Below are 24,705 nucleotides of genomic sequence, written 5' to 3'. Positions count from 1 at the left end.
CTGAGTCTCGGGCACGGCGAAGGGCACTGGGGACCCAGCAGAAGATGAAATCAAACAAGTCACCCGAAGCTTCAGGGATCCAGTCATACATCAGAAATGTGTGTGTAGGAAAGGGTTAACTCAGCAGGTCTGGGTGGGTCCAACCCTGCACGTTCAACAGGAAATCCTGCCTCCAGGCTGGGCTGGTGTAACCTCTGAGTCCTTGGAATGTTCTGCTTGATAAGAGTGTTTTTGCAGGTCTCAGGGCTTGGGCGGTGATTTACCGGTGTGGCCAGACAAGTTTATCCTGACAGTGTGATTTATGGTGAACGCTTGTTTTTGCCGTGGGTTGGGGCCTGGAGCCCAAGGACCTGAGCTCAGTCACATGGGCCCTGAGTACCAACAGGACTGATCCCCAGTGAAACTTCCAGATCCCAAGGCTGGGGCGCTTCCCTGATTGGAAGCACTTGGAATGTGTTTTTGCACATTTTGCTGCACAGTTCAGGTTAGCCCCATGGGATTCCACTGAGAGGGACACCCAGAAGCTGCCACCTTGTCTTTTCTGTGCCTCTTGCCTGTGCTGATTCTGCTTCATGTCCTTTGACTGCAATAAACTGCAACAGTGGCGGGATGCCTGGGTGGCTCAGTGGGTTAAGCCTCTGCCTTTGGGTCAGGTCCTGATCTCAGGGTCCTGGGATCGAGCCCCACATCAAGCTCTCTGCTTAGCGGGGAGCCTACTTCCACCCCCGCCCCCTCTCTGCCTGCCTCTCTGCCTACTTATGATCTCTCTCTGTCAAATAAATACATAAAATCTTAAAAAACAAACAAACGAAAAACAAAACCTGCAACAGTGGCTACAAGACTTTTGAGCCCTGTGAGTCCTGGTAAATCATCCTGGGCACTCCCAGCACACAGCACATTCAGATGCCACCACTGGGGACGATGGTATGTACAAACAAATAATTATGGAGACCAAAAAGGGGAAAGTCTGGAAGGTGTTTTGGGGGCTGGGCACCGTGGACTCACTGACCAGATTGGGTCTTTCCACTTTACTGGGATTATGCACTGAGAGCCAGGTGGACATGGGCAGGGTGGGGTGCGGAGGGGGGTGGGAGACTCAGCTTTGTTTCTTTTGACACAAAATGTATCTCCATGCTCCTGAGGGAAGGAAATGAAGTGAACACAGGTACGTATCTATAACTGGCAATTTTGCAGATTTGGGGGTTCTAACTCTGCCCAGGGCAGCTTGTCCATCTAGGACTGGTCCCTCTAGGGGGCAGGAGAGGCAGACCTGCATGGGAGTTGGGGGAGAGGTGGGCCTTCCTCAGCCCTGTCAGCGCTCTGTGAGCTCAGACCAGGGGAATCTCTTCACATAGGCTATTTTTTTTTTTTTTTTTTAATAGGCAGAGAGGCAGGCAGAGAGAGAAGAAGGGAAGCAGGCTCCCTGGCGAGCAGAGAGCCCGATGCGGGGCTCGATCCCAGGACCCTGGGATCATGACCTGAGCCGAAGGCAGAGGCTTTAACCCACTGAGCCACCCAGGCGCCCCCACATAGGCTATTTTATGAACTCTTGAATTTAGCACCAAGAATCCCTGCGCTCTTTAACAAGGTGGGTTTTCCACCTGGAGTCTCAGAGTTCCTATCCTGATGCTGTCACCTGCCAGCTGTGTGACTTTGGGCAGGAAACTTGTGCTTGCCTCAGTTTTTTCATCTGTGCTCAGTACAGGGTCTGGAACCTAGTAATTGCTTGTTACATGTCAGCTGCTGCTGTGGGTTTCTCTTCTGGATTTATCTGAGAAGCGGCAGGAGAGCTAGGCTAACTGTATCTCTGGGAAGAGGGTTTGTGCTGTTCAAAATAGCTTTCAGGAGCTAGAACAAAGAAAAGGGACTGGAGCAGAGGTTGGCATTTTGTGTCGATTTCTCAGATATTCTATTCAAGGGAGATGATTTCTTTATGGCAAAGAAGTTGGGATATGTTCTCTTGGGGGGGGCTTCTCCTCCTCCCCTTGTCCCTGGGGACTTCTTTCCCGTCCCCTGCCAGTAGCTGGCCAGGACAAATTTCTTGTGTTCCCAGACAAAGCAAGGACGAGGCTAATATCACCCTTGAGGCCAAGAGGGGCAAACTGAGAAAAGAAAAACTTTAATCATGGACAAACTCTCGATTTAAAATAGCCTTTTTCTTTGACATAGTCAGCATTATCCCCAAATAATAAAGCTCATTTTTGCACACACTTGAAAGGCCACAGGCTAGTGTTTTCTGGAGTATAATCTCCTCAGTGTGCTGAAGGTCTGATGTGACATTTTCTCTTATATGATTTGGTGAGCTGTCCCTCCACAGGACAGTAAAAAAGAAAAAAAAAAAAAGACATAATGAGGTATTTTAATTCTTTAGGGTTAGGTGCTCCATTTCCAAACTCTTTTTTTTTTTTTTTTTAAGATTTTGTTTATTCATTTGACAGAGATCACAAGTAGGCAGAGAGGCAGGCAGAGAGAGAGGGGGAAGGAAGCAAGCTCCCTGCTGAGTAGAGAGCCCAACTCTGGGCTCGATCCCAAGACCCTGAGATCATGACCTGAGCAGAAGGCAGAGGCTTTAACCCACTGAGCCACCCAGGCGCCCCCATTTCCAAACTCTTGAAAGTTTCAGTAAGATTGGCATGTTTGAAGGAATGAATAAGAATCCCTAGCAAATTCTTTCACAAAAATGCAAATCCTATTTAGCAGAAAAAGGAACACCAAATGTAATTCCCAGTGTTGGATGACACAGCTGAAGAGCATAGTCTGCCGAAGAAGAGTTTGTCAGTGTGTGTAAATAACACTGTCACTGTCCTTTGACCCAGGGACTCTGAGAATCGAATGCCGAGGTCAGCAAGTCGGTCCATGGGCCAGGTCCAGTCTCGTGGCCTGATTTTGTATGGCCAGGAAAATAAGGACGGTCTGCAAGGTTTTAAACTATTTTCATTTTTTTTTTAAGTTTTCATTTTAATGCTGGTTAGTTAACATGCAGTGTTATATTAGTTTCAGGTGTGCAGTATAATGAACTATTTTCAAAAGGGGAAGAAGGAAGGGGAGGAGGAGGAGTGAGGGGCAGGGCAGACAGACTGCTTGGCCCACAGAGCCCAGTATTTTTACCATCTGGGCCTTTTCACAGCCATCCGATCTAAGCAACAACTCAACACATGGGAACATCTCCATGGCAAGGGTGATCTTTGCAATGGTTAATCGTTCAAAGGACTGAGAGCAATTTAAGTGCTCAGGAGAGAAGACTGCTTGGTAACTATTAAGTGATTCACCTAAGAGGATATTTTACCACAAATAAAGTGATACCTCACCAGGACCACAGATCTGGGTGATGCATTTTGCCCATCGTAGGAAGCCATTATGGCCTGCCAGGCTCACAGACCTTCTTCTCACTCCTGAATGCTCCATGCAGTTAGGGATAAACTACGCATATTAAAACTTCGTGATATTCTGCCTTGAATGTGAGGGTCTTGGCTTAAGGAATGGACCCTGACAGCTCCTGATTCCTGTGTTCTGGCTCTCAGGACGCTTCGTAGCTGGGAAATTACACCCAAGGTCACACAACCCACTTGGGAACATGTCCTAGCTCAGGACACACTCTTCTCACTTCAGGAAGCTTCTCTTTCTCCTGGAAGCCTCCAGGACCCCTTCCTCCTTTTCTGCAGAGTATCGTGTGGGTGGATGGGATTCTTATGCTCTTTAGTTGATTTCTATGTCCTTCTGAACCTGGATACCATAGGGAGGTTGTATATATTTCATTACATGGAATCTTTGTGGCTATTTCTGTAAGAGTCTGGCTTCAGAGTCTTGGCCAGGAATATGATCAGGGTTACATTTTTGTTCTGATGAAAGACATTAGATATCATTTACATTGTTGGCTCTTTTCAGAGAAGGAGACCAGATTGATTGTTTCAGTCTTTGCAATGAAGACTTGAGAGGAATTCTCTAACCCAGGCTCTGTGCCAGTGATTTCTTAGTGATTGAACACAGCACTGCTGAGCTATAGGTCAGATCTGTCCCCTGTGTTATCCTTAATCCTACTGTGGTTCCCTGGTGCCCTTAAGATAATGTCCAAGCTCCCTGGTATGGGACTCTGTGTTGCCACCATCTCTTTGGCCTCACCCATCATTGTGCCCCTCATTCAGTGGTGCCCCCAACATGTGATATGCTCTTGCTTTCTTCCACAATTTTGCATGTTTAGAAGCTACAGCTTATATGCCACCTCCTCAGAGAGTCCTTCATTGATCCCTCCAGTTGTCACTTTCATTCTATAACCCCATTTTGTTTTATTTATAATATGCACATTATTTGAAATTATCCTCTGGCTTTGTTTGGCTGTTGACCTATTTATTTACCTGTGTTTGCATGTATCTCTGCACTTATCCCCTGCCTCTTCTCCCTCACTAGGACGTATGCTTTTTGAGGGCAGGGACCCATGTTCTCAGCCCCTAGAACACAGCTTTAAAGAGAGCCTGGTGGGCAATGGTTCCCCCAAATTTCCATTTTCCATGATGTGCCAGAGGATACTTTCTCATCTGTAGGACCTATGGGTCATCCTCCCATACCTTCTGAGGTGGAGGAGGATGCCTCATCCTCTGTGTTCCATCAGCACAGCTCTTAAGTAGCTTCCCTGGCCAGACTATGCATCAGACCCCCCACTAAACTGTAAGGAGCCTGGGAAGGAAGAGATTGGCCCCTTGTGCCCACAGCCCACAGTCTGGCGTTAAGTAGGGAAAGATTTTTATTTCCTGATTGGGTAATGAATAAATTGACAGTAGTTTCCCAATTAATGCTTGTTATTTTGTTGAGTTGACTTGAATCTACAATTTCTTGGTTCCCTTCTTAAAAAGAAACAAAAAATTTAAAAAACACACATTGCTACATCTATTATCCTAATATCATGCTATATTTATTAGCCTAATATTATTTTTACTCAAGTTTAAAAATATGTGCCTCTATGCAGAATGACAGCTTGGTTTATATTTATATTTTGTCTAGCCTTTTTTTTTGTTTGTTTTTAGACCTCTGTCTCTCCTAACTTAACAGACAACCAAAAACTCTAGAAATCATGTAGAGTCATAATACTTCTGGCTATTATTTTGTCATAGTCACCTCTTTTCCGCATTTATAGTGACAGAAATAGAGTTGGTGAGGCAGCTTCAAAGAGTTCGTTTCATGATTCTGTCAGATGAGATCATATTCAGGCCAGACAGCTCACACACAAAGAAACAGGAGTTAATCATAGCCAGGGCTGCATAGTGGTGACATAAGGTAAGGGCTCAGGGATAGACATTGTTCATATGTTTGATCCAGAAAATATGGGAAGATTTTCACTGATCCATTTCTTTGTTTGCTCATCCACTTGCCCATTCATATACATCTTATTTAGTAGTTCCTCACTGGAATATAAAAAGAACTTGGAGTGAATCATGCTCATGGACAAGAATCAAGGAGTTTGTAATAGAGCAACAATCTTGGGCTGGGAGAGGTCCACAGGGGACCCAATTTCTGAGCCAGGGTGGTCCTGAAGAAACAACCACAGAGCATTCTTCCCTCATTTGCTTGCCGGCTGGTGTGGCATAGCCAGAAGGAAACCAGCCCAGGTAAAAGGCTCAGCAGAGCTGGGCTCAGTAGCCACTCAGAGCACCTCTAGTTTCTGACTGTTTTTGAAGCTGAAATGCTGGAGTGTAAGATCGAAATGAACACGGACCTCATGCTGCAAAGATCTATGCTTAGTCCTTTCTGCTGCTATGGCTCATGCTCGTGTTGGAATTCCTCTTCTGGAACTCGCCTACAGAATACCACACTTTCAGCCCCTTAAAGACCAAATGAATATTGAGCTCCCACCATATGACAGCTGTTTGTGTCCTCACTCGCTAACTGAGTCTGGGTTGTTCCCATTTTACAGCTAAGAAAACCGAGGCACAGGAAGTGATTGACCTGAGCATGGTCACACAGGTGTTAGGAGGCAACAATGGGATTTCTTCCCAAATCTTCCGATTTCGAATCGCTGGCCAACAATTTGATACTTGGAAGTTTTGGACATCAGGTCTGGTGAATATAGTGGAGGTTTGACTTAGGTGCAAACCTTTGTTTAGGTGAAAATAAGGCATGTTGATCTAATGAGACTGGTTTTCTTGAGGGTAATATCAACCAAATTCAAAGGCAATTTCAAAAGATTCATTCAGAAAGAAAGAGAAAGGAATCGAAAGAAAAGTAATAGAACAGAAAGAAAAAAGAGAAGGAGAGGAGGGAGAACGGTTGGCCGGCCATCAGAGAGCACACCATATTGATGGAGAGTACAGGAAACCCGCCTGAGGAAGGGCAGAACTCAACAGAGGAAAGCGGCTGCTCAGAATCACCCTATGGCCCAGATTGTGCCCTGGGCCCCCCATGGCAGAGTACAAATTGCCTACAAGGAAATGAGAGACTTTTGGAGAAGGGGGACAGATTCTGGGCGTGCAAGGGCAAGCGTTCCAGAGGAATGTCCAAGATGGCCTCAAAGGGCTGAATGGGAAAAAAAAAATCCAAAACCTTTCTTTGCAACTATTTTCAGAAAGAAAACTGCAATGGGTACCCTTTTATCTGTGTACTAAATTTAGAAAAAACAAGCACAACAACTACAGACTCTTGTAGTTGACAGGGCTTTAGATAGGATCATCTCATAATCCCTTGTCTTTATTATAAATGAGAAAATTTTGAATAAATGTAAAATAAATTTCTTTTCAGTGAGTGACTTTCCCATTTGGATGATGAACTGCAGAGTTGGAACTGGAATCCACATCTTCAGATTCCTACTTTGGTGCTGGAGTTAGACTAGAATTTCTTGTTCAGTGTCTGGGATTCAGGGCTGTTAAGCTGGAGCTGGTTCGAATCCCAGCTCTGCCACTTAATCTCTGTGGGATCTTGGATTTTGTCCAACCTCTCCATATTTTCATCAGTAAAACGGGGTGAGGGGGTGGCAGTGGGGGAAAATCCCCTCCTCTTTGTTAAGACTCTTGTGGGAATTACATGAAATAAAGCTTGTAGGAGCTTGATTCAATGCTGAGCATTAGAAAGTGCTCAGTTAAGGTCAGCTAAACCCAGTTATGGGTACTTAGATGAGCAGGATGGAGCTATTGCAGTGACATCGTTCTGAGACATCCATACCGCAGTCGAAAAATAAATTGATTTGTGATACTGGTGAGTGGGTAGATGATAAATGTGTTGAAGAACTTTGCCAGAGAAACAGCTGAGTGAAAGCCTAAATTCCTGGCTCACGATGTTTTTAAAAATGGACTTCTGTGTGTCTCTAGATCGGCCAAGAATACACTCGAAATGGAAGAATGGAACTTCGAACATAGGAAGAGGGCAAGAGAGGAACGCGGTTGTATCTTTCAGGTGCTTCAAAGTTCTGGCTGTTTTTGGAGCTCCCTAGGTCTTGCATGGGACTCCTCTGTGAACTTGTGACCTAGGATGAGAGAAACCTTGGGGGGCTCCAGCTGAGCCTGTGCAACACAGAGAAACAAGATATTCACCCTTGGGGTCCATCTTGGGTTCCTCTCCCCAATTCCTGCCTTGAGCCCTGCTTACCACCCGCCTACCTCCAAGGGGTCTCTACATGTTTGCTGCTCTAAAAGAGGTACCTGCCTTGCACCTGCCTTGGTGCAAAGTGACCCATTTCTGTCCATTGGCAAATCCATGCAAATCAGTCCTTACCTCTTAAAGACCTTACCCTTCGTCCACAGAGAAAATGCCAAACCAAAGATAGGCATCTCTGACGCCCTGTGTTCAATACTCCTCCATTCTCCCAGTTCTCCTAGCTTTGGGGCTCTTAGAATTGGGGTTTCACCTCTGATCTCTGACCTCAAACTCCCTGATTGCACTGCCCTCCCAGTTCCATGTGACTCTAGCACCTTGCCTGGCGTTTGACTTCTTGGAGTTGACCTCAGAGTCCACTCCTCCACACCACCCATCTCCTCCCTCATCACACCCGAGAGGTGAGTGGGTTAATGATTATTTCTGCTGAGTGTTGACCAGGGGCCCCTAGAATATGCTGCTTTTACCACAGTACTTCCCAGGATGTGACACATCTAAGTTGCTGAAAGAGATACTCTAGAAAATAAGGTCCTGTGCTAAAAATTGCTTTAAAAGTCACCATACATCTGAGCCTGTTGCAGGCTCTGGAATCCCCAGCTGTGAGGAGACATTTTAACTTGGTGTGTTACAAATGTATTTGAATATAGGAACATTTTCCCAGAGAGTACTTACTAACAACCCAGAGAACTAATATTTCATGGAGAATGCTGCCTTCACTCCGTGTAAAGATGGCACCCCTAGGGGAGGGTGTTGCCCACAGAAGGTGCTCACTTAGTCTCGTAGCAACAGTATAAAGTGGATATTATTACCCTCATTTTACTTCACTATTTTGTAAGAACTTATTTTATTAGAACATTTTTAGGTTTACAACAAAATCTAGAGGGAAGTATAGATATTTTTCATTTTTCCCTACCTTGGCACAGGCATAACCTCACTCACCAGAATGATACATTCCTTTTTTTTTTTTTTTAAACAAAGGACGAACCTATATTAATACATCATAACCACCCAGAATCTGTAGTTTACCTTAGGCTTCCCTCTTGGTGTGGTGTACTCTGTGAGTTTAGACAAATTCATAAGGAGATGTATCCATCATTGTGATAACATACAGAGTATTTTTGTTGCCCTAAAAATCCTCTGTGCTCTGCCTATTCATTTCTCCCCCACCTCACCCCTGGTGAGCACTGACCTTTTACTGTTTACATAGTTTTGCCTTTTTCAGAATGTCATAGAGTTGGAATCATGCAGGACATAGCTTTTTCAGGTAGGCTTCCTTCACTTAGTAAATCACATTTAAATTTCCTTCATGACTTCATGGCTTGATAGCTCACTTATTTTTAGTGCTGAATAATATTCTGTTGTCTGGATGTACTGCAGTTCATTTATCCCTTTGTTTACTGAAGGACAGCATGCTTACTTTTTAGAGAAACTGCCAGACTGTCTTCCAAAGTGGTCAATACCATTTTGCATTTGCATCAGTAATGAATGTTGCTGTTCCTGGAGTTCCTGTTGCTCCACATCCTCATTTGGTCATGTCAGCGATTACTTCTACTTTATTTTATATATTTTTAAAATTTTATTGATTCATTTATTTGAGAAAGAGAGAAGAAGAGAGAGCATGAGTGGGGAAGGAACAGAGGGAGAGGGACAAGAAGACTACATGCTGAATGTGGTGCTTGATCCCATGACCCAGAGATCATGACCTGAGCCAAAAATCAAGAGTCAGATGCTTAATTGATTGAGCTACCCAGGTGCCTTGATTACTTTCATTTGAAAGAGGAACTTAAAAATTAAAGAGGTGAAATAGTTTTACAGAGCTCACACTTCATCTTTCCACTGGTAATCAGGGGTGAGGAACACACCATCTTATGTTGAATCTGCTGGTGCCATGAAAGTAGCAGAAGAGAGGCAATGCTATCCCTCTGGACAAGTGTCTGGGACAACAAAAGGAACACACTCTACGTTGCTGTAGGGCTGAGTGATGAGTCCAGCTTGCAGAACCCTCTTTTGGGTTATCTCTTTCTCTCATTGACTTAACTTCATCCAGTCCACCTGTAAGACACGTTGGATTATCTTCAAAAGATTCTTCAAAATCTCTTTCCATCACCTCTGCCTTTACTACCCTAATTCAAGCCATCAGAATATATTGCCAGAATATCATAAAGACCCCTTAGCTGGTGGCTTCCACTTTTGTTTCACTGAAGTCTATCCTAGAGTAACAAGTGATCTTTTTCAAATAATAATTGCATCATGGCACTTTTCTCAAAAGTCTCCAAAAACTGCCCATTACATCTTACATCAAATCTGCATGAATCTGGCTTCTGTCAACATCTCTGTCTTCAGGTCACTCTCCTCTTGTCTGTTTTCCTGTGGCCATGTTGGACTTCACCCCCGGTTTGTGAGTGTGGCCGAGATCACTGGAGCCACCAAAGCAAGCCCCCAGACATGGGGGCAGCACTAGCTGTATTGCATTCCAGATAACTGTGTATGATTTGTTATAACCACCAACTGGCAAGAAAGAGCCAATGGTCTGGCTTCCTCACTTTGCTCATTTCTATTTTTATGCCTGCTAATCAAAGGGGCTTTTCTTGGGGCGCCTGGGTGGCTCAGTGGGTTAAAGCCTCTGCCTTTGGCTCAGGTCATGATCTCGGGCTCCTGGGATCGAGCCCTACATCTGCTCTCTGCTCAGCTGGGGGGCCTGTTTCTCTCTCTCTCTCTCTCTTTCTGCCTACTTGTGATCTTTCTCTCTGTGTCTAATAAATAATAAAATCTTAAAAAAAAAAAGGAGGCTTTTCTTGGCTATTCAATCACTTTCTATTTCCTTATTTTTTATTAAAATAAATTGTATTTATATTTACAATTTATCCCTATCTCTTCACTTTCTTTGCTTTAGTTTCTTTTAGCTGTTACTACTACTTCAATCAAGAATATACATCTGTTGGAGTGCCTGGGTGGCTCAGTGGGTTAAAGGGTCTGCTTTTGGCTCAGGTCATGATCCCAGGATCCTGGGATCGAGCCCCAAATGGGGCTCTCTGCTCAGTGGGGAGCCTGCTTCCCCCCCCCCCCCCCGCCTGCCTCTTGCCTACTTGTGATTTCTCTCTCTGTCAAATAAATAAATGAAATCTTAAAAAAAAAAAAAAGAATGTACATCTGTCTCAGTAAGCTACCGGAGGGCAGGAATTTTGTCTTAAGTCATTATTGTCTCCCCAGGGCCTATAAAAATGCTGTGTAGGTGAAACGCTCAAAAATATTTGTTGAAGAAAAGACTGATATTAACATCTTTATCTCAGTGTTATATATCACCCTCAGGAGGCCTTCTCTGATCACTGCCTACCTTCACTCAGTGGGGATCCCTCCTGCCCCTCCTCAGTGGTGAGTACTCAGGCTTAGTACTTTCATATTCTCTACTACTTCTCTGTCTTAGCATTTTTTTGTTTGTTTGTTTGTTTTTTGTTTTTTGTTTTTTTTTTGCCTGTCGAAACCTGCAGAGTTTATTTCCAATACACATATCTTGGTATCATCCCAGATTTATTACATCAGAGGCTCTACATGGGAAAAGCTTCAGAATCCACATTTTTTAAAATTTCTTTTCAGTGTAACAGTATTCCTTGTTTTTGCACCACACCCAGTGCTCCATGCAATCCGTGCCCTCTCCAATACCCACCACCTGGTTCCCCCAACCTTCCACCCCCCGCCCCTTCAAACCCCTCAGATTGTTTTTCAGAGTCCATAGTCTCTCATGGTTCACCTCCCCTTCCAATTTCCCTCAACTCCCTTCTCCTCTCTATTTCCCCTTGTCCTCCATGCTATTTGTTATGCTCCACAAGTAAGTGAAACCATATGATAATTGACTCTCTCTGCTTGACTTATTTCACTCAGGAAAGATCTGTCTTAGCATTTCATATTGCTTGCCTATTTTTCTTTATTTCTCTCTAGATTCTAAGTTCCTGAATACCTGGGGCTCTGTCTTGGTCATTTTATCCTTAGAGCTTAGTATACAGGGAGGGTACATGGCAATGGTCACTAAATATTTTCTGAAGGTATGAGCATATATTCAGCACGTAGCCCATTCTGGGTTGAATGACCTTGGCTGTTGTGTTAAGGGAGGAAGCAAATAGAATAAAAATACTCCAAAAAGAGAACAAGGTGTTTTTATGCCCACTTTCTTTATTTGTACAGGATCTGTTTTATGAAAATTTAACAATTTTACTTTCAGTTGGCTGAACTGTCTACCCACAGATAATTTAAAGTTGTCCCTGGAGAGGGAATGACGCAGAAAAGTAAGAATAACTGGTGTTGACGTGTGAATTACACCCGGGAAGGCAGGAGCAGCCAGTATATCAGTTCCATCAGGCTCCTCTTAGTTAACATATTTATGATGTGGACTTGAATTCAGGAGACCAAATATAGCAGCAGCCCCAGGGAATTTATAGGAGCCAAAGCCAAAAGTTTATCTCATGTTTTCCATCAAGCTCCTATTTGAGCTCATCCCTCTTGTATTGGCTTCTTATCTGGTTTTATCTGATAAACCAGGAGCAAGGAACATTTGATTAAAGATATCACTATTTAAGGTTGAAAAGCACCCCACCTGTGACTTACAGTACAGAATGTATTCAAAGCAGGATTGGTTTTTTGTTTCTTGTCACTTTTTCTTTTTTTTTCCTCTCTCTCTTTCTCTCTTCCTCACCTCCCTCCTTCTTTTTTTCCTTCCTTCCTTCCTCCCTTCCTTCCTTCTTCTTTCCTTCCTTCTTTCCTTCCTTCCTTCCATCCATCCTTCCTTCCTTCTTTATTTCCTTCTTCCCTTTTATTTTTCCTTCCTTCCTTTTAGACTCAGGGCTGTGTCAACTCTCCTACTGTCTGCCACAGTGTTGTCTGTAGAGAGGTTGAACATCTTGACACTCCGAGGAATAACACGCTAGTCTATGCCATTGATGGTGTTGTGCTGATTGGACTTCGGCGAGCAGGGATACCAACTATTTAGGTTCCTTACGAAGACACAAGTGAGCCAGAGGTAGAAAGATTCCAGTGTCTGGTGTCATTACACATGATGGAAGGTTGAAAAGGCTAAAAGGGAATGCTAATGAATACTAGCTGCAGGAAATATTTACCACTCTCGGGAAACAAAGGGAATTTATTGGAGTTATTAGAACCTAGAATATTGGAGGAGGAATCTTCCAGAGTTGGGTCAGATCCTCTGAGGAGTTTCAGGGCTTGGAGGAGGGTCCTGCAGAATTACTGACATTCAGAGATCTCAGGAGAGAGGAATGGGAGAAAAAACAGTAGGAATTCTGTTGGATGGATTGTGGGGCCAGAAAATGAAGGTTCATTCAAGCTGTAGGAACATTAGTTTATACATATGTTGGGAAATTCATTTGACTTGATCTATTTTAGAAAGAGGATAAGGGGAAAAAAAAAAAGAAAAGAAGAGGATAAGGAAGCAAATGTATAAGGTGAGATAACATTCAAGATATTTCATGCATGTATTTCTCTGACTTTTACAACTCAATTTGAAATCAATATTGTGTCAGAGAAAGACATCCTACAGAAGACCAGTAGAAAGTCAATAGGAATACAGTGGCTGAATCCTGGAGCTCAACAACACTTGGGCTCAGCCTATAATGAGAAGTGCAGGGAAGCATGAATCAGATAGAACTTTGTTCAAATTTCAGCTTTATTTCAAGCTGTGACATTAATCAAGTTATTTCACTTCAGGTTATTTTTTTTTAAATAATTGGGATTCTTATTATACCATCATACATTTGACTTTTATAGAGTTAAAATCGAGTGCCATTATGCCTCCTACTTTAATGATTGCTCCCTTCTAAGCCTCCTGCTGCCCTACAGCTCTATACATAATAACCATACACCATCTGCCTGTCTGATCTCCAATAATTATTTATGATGCTCCCTTTTTTCTCCAGTAGATGCCTGGAGTTTGGATCTCCTTAGCATAAACTTCAAAAACTGTCTCACTTTCTTGATGTACTCCCAGATTTGGGAGTTTCCAGACTGAGCATAGAAAGAGAGGGCTATCAGGAAGTTGTCCTCCAGGTAGGAAATAGGCAGAATCCCAGTGAGAGTGATAATAACAAGTAGCACAGAAATGCTGTCCTAGGGACATGGGGAACAGGTGAAGAGTTTTTTGGTTTTTTTTTTTTTAAAGACTTTATTTATTTACTTGACAGAGAGAGATCACAAGTAGATGGAGAGGCAGGCAGAGAGAGAGAGAGAGAGAGAGAGAGAGGGAAGCAGGCTCCCTGCTGAGCAGAGAGCCCGATGCGGGACTCGATCCCACGGACCTGAGATCATGACCTGAGCCGAAGGCAGCGGCTTAACCCACTGAGCCACCCAGGTGCCCTGGAGAGTTTTGAAATAAGATGAAGATACAGTATTCAGAAGATGCAGATTTATATAAACTTTAGAAAAGAAAGTCGAAGAGTAAGAATTTGTCATGGTGACTCTAGGCATTTCCTAAAGGATTGAGATTCCAATTCCATGTGACCACAATGTGATCCATCTAAAGAAGGGAAAGATCATGCATGAGCTGTCCAAAGTCCATTGGAAATAGCTCAGTTTAGCTCTTATCCAATATTCATCAGGCATCTACTTCTCATGCTACTTTGCTTTCCTTAGCAAACTTCTGCCACAGGAAAGAATTACCCTCTGCTAGTGCCAAGTTCATAGTCTGGGTTCTTCTCACTATAATTTAGTGAATTAATAATTTGTTTCCTGTTACTAATTAGTACTGTGTGGATTTGGGTGACGGTGTCACATTGAGGCCAGAGCTGGGGCAGAGTTAGCAGTAATTAGGGATAGTTTTCTGCATCAATAGCATATATGTGGTTATGTTAAAGGGCCTCAAAATCCTTCTAACACCAAATTATCTTTCCTACCCACTTGCTAGAATATCTGAAATGCTTCTATTATATTTATGCCTTAGACTATAGTTCCAGAAGTTACCATCATGTAAATTCAACTCAGCCTCACAAAGTCTTACTGGATGAACCTGAGTGCAAAGCATTGTGAGGGATGCTCTAATTAAAAGAATAAAAACAATTAAGACAATGATAAAATAAGGCTCTCTCTCTCAAGAGTCACAAAACAAATCATAAGATGTGATGAAAAGTTAATATAGGAAAAAATGCTCCAAGAGTGATAACAATGCTTATGCAATAAAAATTCAAAGCACTAAGTGATCAGTAAGTACTGCAGTGGCCAGATACATGACTTGAATTGAAACTTCCCAGGAAGAACAAGAAAACCAGTGGTAGACATCAGCATTTTAGATTAATTAGATATCCAGTCTCCTTGGGAAGAAGAGATGGCGCCGCCCAGGCGACCAAGTAGTGAGATAAGCCTGGCTGGGAAGCCCTAAGACAAATACCCGGGCGGCTGAAATAGCCAGAAGTTTCCAAGAGCAAATTTGTTTGACTATTTACGCAGGGGTGTCAGAGATTTGTTGAATTGTGACCCGGGGCTTACTCGGCACACTTGAACCTCTGTTTGAATAAGTATCAGAGTGAGGGATGGCATTGCCCCATATGTAAGCTGGTAAATTCCTTGGAAATCTGGCAGTGAAAGGCGAACTGGAAGTGGTCAAGCAAGTTGTTCCAGACCACGAGTTTGGTCCCCGCAGAATATCCCACACAGAGCAGTGATGGTATTTGGAGTGGGGCCATTGAAAGTTAATTAGGCTTAGATAAGGTCAGGTTGGTAGAGCCCCGTTGATGGGATTGGTGTCCTTACAAAACAAAGAGGCTAGAGCTTGCTCTCCACCTTGTAAAGACACAGCAGGAGTGAAGACACAGCAGGAAGGCAGCCCTCTGCAAAGCAGGAAGAAGGTCTTCACTAGACAGGAAATCTGCTGGCACCTTGATCTTGATTTGCAGGCACCCAGCCTCCAAAATTGTGAGAAACAGATGTTTGTTTGTTTTTTTTTTTTTTTTAAATTTTTTTTTTTTCAGCATAACAGTATTCATTATTTTTGCACCACACCCAGTGCTCCATGCAATCCGTGCCCTCTACAATACCCACCACCTGGTGCCCCCAACCTCCCACCCCCCACCCCTTCAAAATTCTCAGATCGTTTTTCAGAGTCCATAGTCTCTCATGGTTCACCTCCCCTTCCAATGATATTTGTTAGAGCAGCCAGAACTAAGACACAAGTCAGTACAAAACATTGTATGCCTTTAGCATTTTCTTTTCTTTTTCTTTTTCTTTTTTTTTTTTTTTTAAAGATTTTATTTATTTGACACAGAGAGAGAGATCACAAGTAGGCAGAGAGGCAGGCAGAGAGAGAGGGGGAAGCAGGCTCCCCGCCAAGCAGAGAGCCCGATGCAGGGCTCGATCCCAGGACCCTGAGATCATGACTTGGGCTGAAGGCAGAGGTTTTAACCCACTGAGCCACCCAGGCGCCCCATCCTTCAGCATTTTCCAAAGGAAAAGAACTCAAAAAATTATTGCTTGACAGAAGAAAAACTCCTTTTGCCAGTTTTTCAGTCAGCTTGACAACGAAAATTAGAGTTTTCACAGTTTAAACTTTCTCTGGGTTGAAATAATCATTTGCCAGGTGGGGGAGAAAGCCATTATGACCCGCATGGGATTCAGGAGGGCATCTGGGTCGTTCAAGCCGGGACATTACCATTCCATTCCTACTCTGAAAGAAACAGAGGCTGAGCGTCAGGTGCGGGTGAGTCATCTTTCCTCTCAGGGGCTCTGGCTGAGATTTGCAGGCTGCCTTTGCGGCAGCTACTCTGTTAGTCATTCACAAAAACGTGTATTGGAAATGCTTGGATGAACAAGTGATTAAATTTCTATTTTCATGGCAGCACTTTTGCTTGCTTGCTCACAAAAGCAGCTCCGTCCAGAACCCAGGCACCCTGAGGGCACTCAGTAAATAAATACTTGTTGATTGGCTGATAAAAGGATCTCCTGGGTCCTGGTAAATCGGGGTGTTGAACTGAATTGTCAGATATGATTTCGTGGCTGGTATACAGAAATTTGTGCTTATTCACTTCGCCAGACCGTGGAATGTCAACTCTGATTGGTCGGATTTGCATAAATAGGTTGGTAACACTGCCGGCCCCACTCTCGTGAACATCCCTGAAAGGAAAAGGAATAGGGCCCCTTCCTGGAGCTTTATCTGCAAGGGCACGTGTGAGATTCAGCACAAGGAAGGTTGACCTGTGTTGGAAGAATTATTCTTTTTTTTGCTCTACGAGGCCCACCCCAGTCTTTCAAACGTGTTAGGGAAAAGAATAAAAATATCTCCTTACTTGCCTAATGCAGAGGAACAATCTAGAATGAAGGAAAAGAAAGAGGATTCGTCCTGGCTTCCTTTAGCCTGAGGCAGGCAATATCCTTATTGCTTTGCTATCATTTAGCTCATAGGGAATCTGAAACCCCAGGAGGGATAATGAATGAGCCAGCAATGTCTAGGAACCATGGACCATGCGTGCCTTTTTGTTTTCTTTGCTCTTAGGTGATCTCCTCAGCTTTTAAGACCATCTACATGTCGATGGCCCTTCACATACCCAGCTCTAGCCCTAAGCTCCAACCTCACATGTACTTTTATACTTTTATACCTTCACATGAAAGTGAGAGGTAGTTCAGACTTTGCATTCAAACTGGAACTTGTGACGTTCCTCTGAAAACTTGCTCCTCCCTTCCCTCCCTGGGGACAGACCACCATTTGTAGTCATCTGAGCCAAAATGTCTAGGAGTCATCTTTGGTTCTTCTGTTCTTCTCATTCTCTACATTCGTTGCATTAGCAAGACTTTTCATTTCTATCTCTATTCCCTTCTCTCCATGTCCAATGTCAATACCCTACTATAAACCACGGTCGTTTCTGCATTGATGGCAGTCACTCTGAGTTAGTCTCCCATCTTTTACTCTTGACTCCTGTTACTTATTCTTCAGACAGAAGTTAGTGTGAAATTCTAAAATTACTAATCAGATCCTTTTTACCCTAGTCCTTGTTTTCAAATGTCCACTGACCTCCTGTTGTCCTTCACATGACCTTCAAACCTCCCACTGGGGCACAGGGTCTTCCATTATCTGGTTTATTTCATTCTACTTTCACATCCTTGCTCTGGTTTCTCTTACCAGTCTCGCTTTTCTCCAGATCTGTGCAGTTGCAGTTTCTTCTGCAGGAACTCTTTTCCCTGCCTCTTCATAGAACTCTTTTCTACGTTTTAGATCTCAGTTCTAGGGCCCCTCCCCCGGAGAAGCCATTTCTGAAAACCCTTTCAAAAGTAGTATTCCCTGATCACTCCCATTCCTCTGTAAATTTAATCATAAATACTCCAGTATTTGTTTACTGGTTTATTGAATTTCCGCCATGCTCTCTGCCTCTTTCCAAGGAGGTTGTAATCTCTATGTGAGCGAGACCCTTTGTCTCTCTATCTCTCTCTCTTTTCTTTTTTTTTTTTTAAGATTTTTATTTTATTTATTTATTTATTTGAGAGAAAGAGTGTGCAGGAGCAAGGAGGAGGGGGAGATGGGCAGAGGTAGAGGGGCAGAGGAGAAGCTGGCTTCCCAGCTCCCCACTGAGCAGAGAACCCAATGTAATGTGGGGCCCAGTCCCAGGACCCTGGGATCATGACCTGAGCCAAAGGCAGCTGCTTAACCAACTGAGCCATCCAGGTGCCCCAAGATTTTGTCCTAAAACAGACAAGATGGAATAGTGGTTAAACTCTCACAGTTTAGAGATAGAGGTTTTCCTCCCCCCCCCCAGTTTTATTGAGAAATAATTGACATGTATCACTCTATGCTGAATTAAAAGCCCAGCTTTGCTAGGCATTTAACCCTGGGGAAGTTGTTTAATCTCTCTGTCCTCAGGTTAAATGATGGCATAAAATTGTTATGAAAAGCTCCCTACCCATATGACACAGCTGGCATAATGGTATATACTCAGCAGAAGTTAGCTGTCAGTATTGTTAATTACAAACCTGCTTCACATGTATTTATTTGTTGAATGGCCAATACATTAATTTTATGTATTCAAGGAACACTTCTGCTATGTCACAGATCTGACTGTAAAACACCCATTGAAGGGGGGCCCAGCCTGGGGGCTGAGAGAAGAGTTTGGAAGCTGGCTGGGTGAGCAGCTCTCTACAGAGAGGCGGGGATAGCATGTTGAAATGGGAAATGATAGTAATAGAAGCCAGAGTTTAGTTAGCACTTATTCTGTGTTGAGTACGGTAACCCATTTTTCCTTCTCAAAATTTCTGGTGTGTGACTGTGAAGTTATCTTATGAAGGACTTCTGATGGTTCTTCATTACATCAACCTTCCTCCTCCTACAGAAGCTGGGTACAGTCCATTCCCCTACATGATTACCCTCGCCAGCCCCTACTCTCGTGCCTAGCTACCATATACCCTTCCTCAGCTCTCAACTACAACCTCATGTCCTTAGAAAAGCCTTCTCCTATCCTGACAGAATTTCTAGATCTCCCTGTAGTACATGCTTATCATGTCGCCTATCTTTCCTTTCTTGCCTGTACCATTGCTTACTTATTTAATTAATCTGTCTTCCTGACTAGATTCTGTACTTTGTGGGGGCTGGGTCTCTGTCTTGTTTTCCTCACCGTGGTTTCCCCAGAGCCCAGCAATATTCCTTCCAGTGGTTGGCACATAAGAAATACTTGCTGTGGGGTGCCTGGGTGGCTCAGTGGGTTAAAGCCTCTGCCTTCGGCTCGGGTCATGATCTCAGAGTCCTGGGATCGAGCCCCACATCGGGCTCTCTGCTCGGCAGGGAGTCTGCTTCTTCCTCTCTCTGCCTGCCTCTCTGCCTACTTGTGATCTCTCTGTCAAATAAATGAATAAAATCTTACAACAAACAAACAGAATATTTGCTAGCATTTTTCAACTTTTACTCTATTGAGAATATTTCAGAAAAAAATTTATAAGCAATTGCATTTTTTTCTTTGAAACTAAACAGATACAATTTCATCTGACTTCTGTACAGAGTTATCTGTACATTCATTACAATCCTTCTAGAAGAAAAGCTTGATTTTCTTTTCATTTTTAGGGGACAGTAAAAAGAACTTCTGCTGATATCATCAAATTTATAAATGAAAAATTAGCACCGGTCTGATTAACATTATTTCTTAACAGTCTGGCTCAACAAAACCCAAGAAAATTCAAGAAAAAGGAATCATCAAGTAGCAGTAGATTTAATTATCACTTGATAACAAAGGTCATTCCGCACTTTATTATTCTCATTAAAATAAGAATGACTAATTCAGCATGAACCATGCAAATTGTTTACAACTTTAGATTATTCATGTCAATAATTTCCACTAGGGTTGATTATGAAAGTAGCTGGAAGCCTGATGGAATTCAGAGAAACCTGACCATGATGGTAGTATCTTCAGAGATGGCAAAAATAGGGAAATCACCAAAAGAATCTATTGTTTGACCCACTGCCCTACTGGTTCATAAAACAGAGACATAAATGTTCCAGAGGGGAGAGATCAGACCACTGAGATGACTCCTCTAGAAGTTCAGAAAGAAATGTGACAGGTTTCAGTTCAGACAATTCATAAGACACTTGTCAAGTCTGACTGTGAAATTACCTTTTTCAAATTTAAAGCCAAATCTTTTGTCTGGAATTTGTTTTTTCTTCTCCTTGGCTTTAAGAAATTAATATTTCAAGGGGCACCTGGGTGGTTCGGTTGTTTTAAGCAGCTGCCTTCAGCTCAGGTCATGATCCTAGGGTCGTGGGATTGAGCCCCACATCGGGCTCTCTGCTTAGCGGAAAACCTGTTTCTCCCTCCCGCTCTGCCTGGCTCTCTGCCTACTTGTGTTCTGTCTGTCAAATAAATAAAGAAAATCTTAAAAAAAATTAATATTTCAAGCAAGAATAAGATTTTACAGAGGGGTATATGAAAGGTATATTTACCATTTGGGATTAGGTATAAGAAAAATGAACTAAAATTACATTATTGATGAAGTTACTAGAGATCTCTTAAAATGAACTGGAGCTCCAAGGAGAAGTTGACATAAGAAAATTCTTTCTGAACCAGTGTTCAACCTAAGAACAGGGACTCGTATGAATGGAGGGAAATAGCAGAAGAGAGTAACAGACAGGAAAAAAATAAAATAAATCAAAATGGGAAGAACTGCAGAATACGTGGTCTCGCATCCCTTCTCCATCGTTTAAAATTTTTCTTAAAGTTTTTTTTTTTTTTCAAATTTTAACTTATACAAGCAATTTAGGAGCCTTCTGTTTCTTCTATAGAAATTTATCTTTATGAACTCTGCCTCTACTCAGGTAAATTTTGGAAAACATATTTCCTAGGTAATTATCCATTCATCCAGGGTTTCAAGTGTATGTGTATAGAGGTCTGCAAAGTAGTCTTATTAAAAAAGAAAAAAATTTTCGGTTTCAATGGACTTGTTTCCCTCAATGTCATTGATTTTGTGAATTTTTGCCTTTTTTGCTTCCCACCCCTCAATTTAGTTAGCTAGTGCTTTGTTTACTTTGTTGTTTAAAAAAATTCATATCTTGTTTTATTAATTAGATCTGCTGTTTTTCTGTTGTCTTTCTCATTAATTTGCTTTCATATTACTTCTTTCCTTGTGTTATATTTTGGTGTACTTTGTTACTATACTGATGGTTGTTTTGTTTGGCTTTTATGAGTCTGGAATTTAGCTTATTTTTAAATTCTTTTCTATGTATTGATGAAGTGTGTAAGACTACAAATTTTCTCCTACAAACAGCTTTAAACATATCCCATACATTCTGAACTGCAGTGTTTCAGTCATCATAAAGATTAAAAAGGGACTGTGAGTCTTCTTTGGATTACCCTTGCCTGTAGCTCAGGCTAATTATCAAAGCATTCAAGCACTCAGTTTTGCCATCATAACTCTTTAAAAGTATGGCTTTTAGCATTGGTTTTGGTCTATGGACTCTAGAAAGCCTTATACATTTTAGAGATTCTATGAATGATGAGTAGGTCCATTTGGTCATGTCTTACAGAGTAATTAATAAATATCTGCATTAAAAATAATTTTTAGAAGGGCTGCTATGTTGGTTGTATATTTCCTTTTATTTAATAGCTATTTGATAGAAGTTTTTCTCAATTTAAAGTTTTTAAAGCAAACTTCTGATTTTGAAATAGTTTTATGTTACAGAACAGTTGCAAAGATAGCATGGAGTTCCCAAATACTCTTCAGCCAGTTTCTCCTCTTGTTAATAGCTTATGTGATCATGATACATCTGTCCAATCTAAGAACCAACATTTGTACATTACTGTGAACTATGCTCTGGAATTTTTTTGGATTTCTTCAGTTTTCCCATTAAGGTTCTCTTTCTGTTCCACGAATCAATGCAGGATATCATATTGCATTTTGTTGTCATGTCTCCTTTGTCTGCTTTAGCCTGTGATAGATTCAATAGTACTTTTTAAATTTCTGGGGGTTGGAGGGACTTTTAGCTTTTTAAAAAATATTTATTAATAATTATCAATTTTATTGTGTTGTCATTAGAGGTTTTTTTAAATTTTATGTGACTTAATGTTATTTTCCTTATGATCTAATATTTGATCATGTTTGTAAGCAGTCTATGTGTGCTTGAGAGGAAAGTGTGTTCTCTCTTATCAGTCAAAGTTCAGCAAAAATCCATGAGATCTGTCTTATTAAATATGTTCTTTAGGTCTTCTATGTCTTTGTTTATTGTCTACTTGATCTATCTTGTGCTGAGGGTGGTGTGTTAAAGTCTCCTGTTTTTAGTATGTTTCTACTTATTTCTCTTTTTTGAAGTTCTGCTTCATAAAGGTAATTTCTACTTCCTTTGGTGCATGATATTCATAACTGAACTTTAAGTGAATTTTAACACTTAGTATTTAAAATGGTCCTTTGTTACCTTTAATGACTTGGCTTTAATTCTATTTATTTGATACATCACAATCTGAAATCTTGATGTCTTATTATTTTCATTTTCCTGGTTTATCCTTGCCCATCCATTCATTTTCAACCTTTCTGAGTCACTTTATTTTAGTTGCATCTCTTGAATACAGCATATAGTTGAGTCTTGCTTTGTGAGCATCACTGAGACATTTTGTTCTTATAATAGGTGAATAAAGCCCATGCACATTTATTGGTATGACATTTGCATTTGGTCTTTTTCAAATTATTTTTATAAATACTATGTGTCCTGTATTGTGTTTTTTGTGGCTTATTCTCTACAGGATGTGTTTTTCTTTTTAAAAAATTGCTTTTCGTATTTAGGAAGGTTTTATTTTTTCTAGTACTTACATTTTCTACTTTTTTTAGTAGTTATTTTTGTACTTCTTTGGGGGAGGGTATCTTTTTTAGTCCCTTTTAAAAATGTTTCCAGCCCATGTTTCCTTGTTTGATCTTTATTTCTGGTTTGTGAGTTTTTAATTCTATCCCATGACACCCACCAATTGCCCATTCATGAATCAGTGAACTCACTCTGCTTTCCTCTTTACCTCTTTCTTGTCTCCTGATGTTTTAATTGCATGATTTATACCTTGCCAGAACATACAACATTTAAATATCATTCTTCTTTCTTTTGTTCTCATGGTTGCTGAGTCTTAAATCTACAATTATATATATTTAATGCTCACCATCCATTCTTTTTCTGTTGTTTACTTAATTATCTCTTGGTTGGGTGAAACTCATCTTCCAGGAGATCCTCAGGAGGGGGATATGTGTACAATGTACCTGAGTTCTGCCACATTGAAAACTGTTTTCTAGGGCACCTGGGTGGCTCAGTCATTAAGCGTCTCCTTTTGGCTCAGGTCATGATCCCAGGGTCCTGGGATCAAGCCCAACATTGTCAGGCTCCCTGCTCAGTGGGGAGCCTGCTCCTCCCTCTCCCTGTGCCCTCTCCGACTTATGCTCTCTTTCTCTCAAATAAATAAACACAATCTTAAAAAAAAAAAACAAAAAAACAAAAACCTGTTTTCTATGTACTGATAGACAAAAGACATCTTGACTGAATATAAAACCTTCATTTCATAGTTTCTTTCCATGAAAGCAGTCCATGTGGATACATATCTGAGTGGCTGTCAGCTAGACAGTTTGCTGGTGGTAAGGGGACAACCAGAACCATTTGTATCCTCTCTGCATAATCTCCAGGCTGGCAAGAAAGTCCCAGGGGAATATTAAACTTCAGTTAGACTGGCCTAGGTACTTGTTTAATACTAGTTCTCTTATGGGCTAAGTGCTTTAAATCACTTAATTGCACAACCCTCTAGGTATGTATAACTATGCATTTTCTGCTGAAGCTCAGAATATTATATGTCACAGACTCACACAGACTCACACACTTACCAACCTGGCCCCTAAGCCCTAGCACAGAAGACACCCAAACCTACACACATACGAGGAGCTAGCTGGTATAGTGGTCAAGATCACAGACTATGGTGCCAGGCTGCCTGGGTTCAGATCCTGGGATGAGGATGAAGATGACTACTGCTTCTGCCCCATGGAGATGCTGTGAGAGGGGCAAGTGCATGTAAAGCATTTAGAACATTTACCTCTTGAAGTAGTTCACCTTCCTCTCTAATATTAATTTTCATCAAAACTCATCCGTCTATCCATGAATCCAGCCATCTATTCACCAACCTACCTACATAATGATTCTTATATTTTATGCAATACCCAAATACACCGTGCTCTTTTATATCTCTGTCCTTTTCTCTATGTTCTTCCCACTGCTTGAAGAATACCTGTGCTGTACTAACTCCTACTTTTCTTTCAAAACTCAGATCTGAGGGCAATTCATGTGTAAGTTTCCTCAGGCCCCTCAGGCTGAGTTAGGTGGCCCTTTCCTATGCAACCCCTCAACACAATGTTTGAAGTCCCCCAGAAAATCTAGGCCTAAATTAGTTTCCAGCTTTGTTTCTCCCCATGGTCTATCACAAGTTCATAGGCAGGATTGCATAATAGTCAAGAGAGAGGGCTCTGATATCAGACTGTGGGGACTGATATCCTACTGGTATGATCTGGACCAAATTTCCTAACTCTAAACCTATTTTTTTTTTTTGTCTGTGATATGGAGGTTTTAATATATCACCAATCTCCTGACAACATAAGGTGTCATGATAATAATGAGGTAATCCACTTCATAAATCGTCCGACTTATTAAGCACTTTC

At 41.8% G+C, this 24,705-nt stretch overlaps 1 long non-coding RNA gene across 2 annotated transcripts in view; it reads left to right on the top strand.

The window, feature by feature from the left end:
• Positions 1-1,118: 1,118 nt before the first annotated feature.
• Positions 1,119-24,705, top strand: part of LOC125095126 (uncharacterized) — a 51,892-nt gene continuing 28,305 nt past the window's right edge. Inside the window, exons 1-3 of one of the 2 annotated variants that reach the window (XR_007125793.1) lie at positions 1,151-1,165; positions 10,866-10,947; positions 12,410-12,586. This is a non-coding gene — a long non-coding RNA (uncharacterized LOC125095126). Of the gene's footprint in view, positions 1,166-10,865; positions 10,948-12,409; positions 12,587-24,705 lie in introns of both variants that reach the window. The other variant, XR_007125792.1, reaches the window with a different exon arrangement.

The sequence above is a fragment of the Lutra lutra genome, chromosome 3 (genome assembly GCF_902655055.1).
Source record: "Lutra lutra chromosome 3, mLutLut1.2, whole genome shotgun sequence".
NCBI lineage: Eukaryota > Metazoa > Chordata > Mammalia > Carnivora > Mustelidae > Lutra > Lutra lutra.
This window is presented reverse-complemented; position numbering and strand designations above follow the sequence as displayed.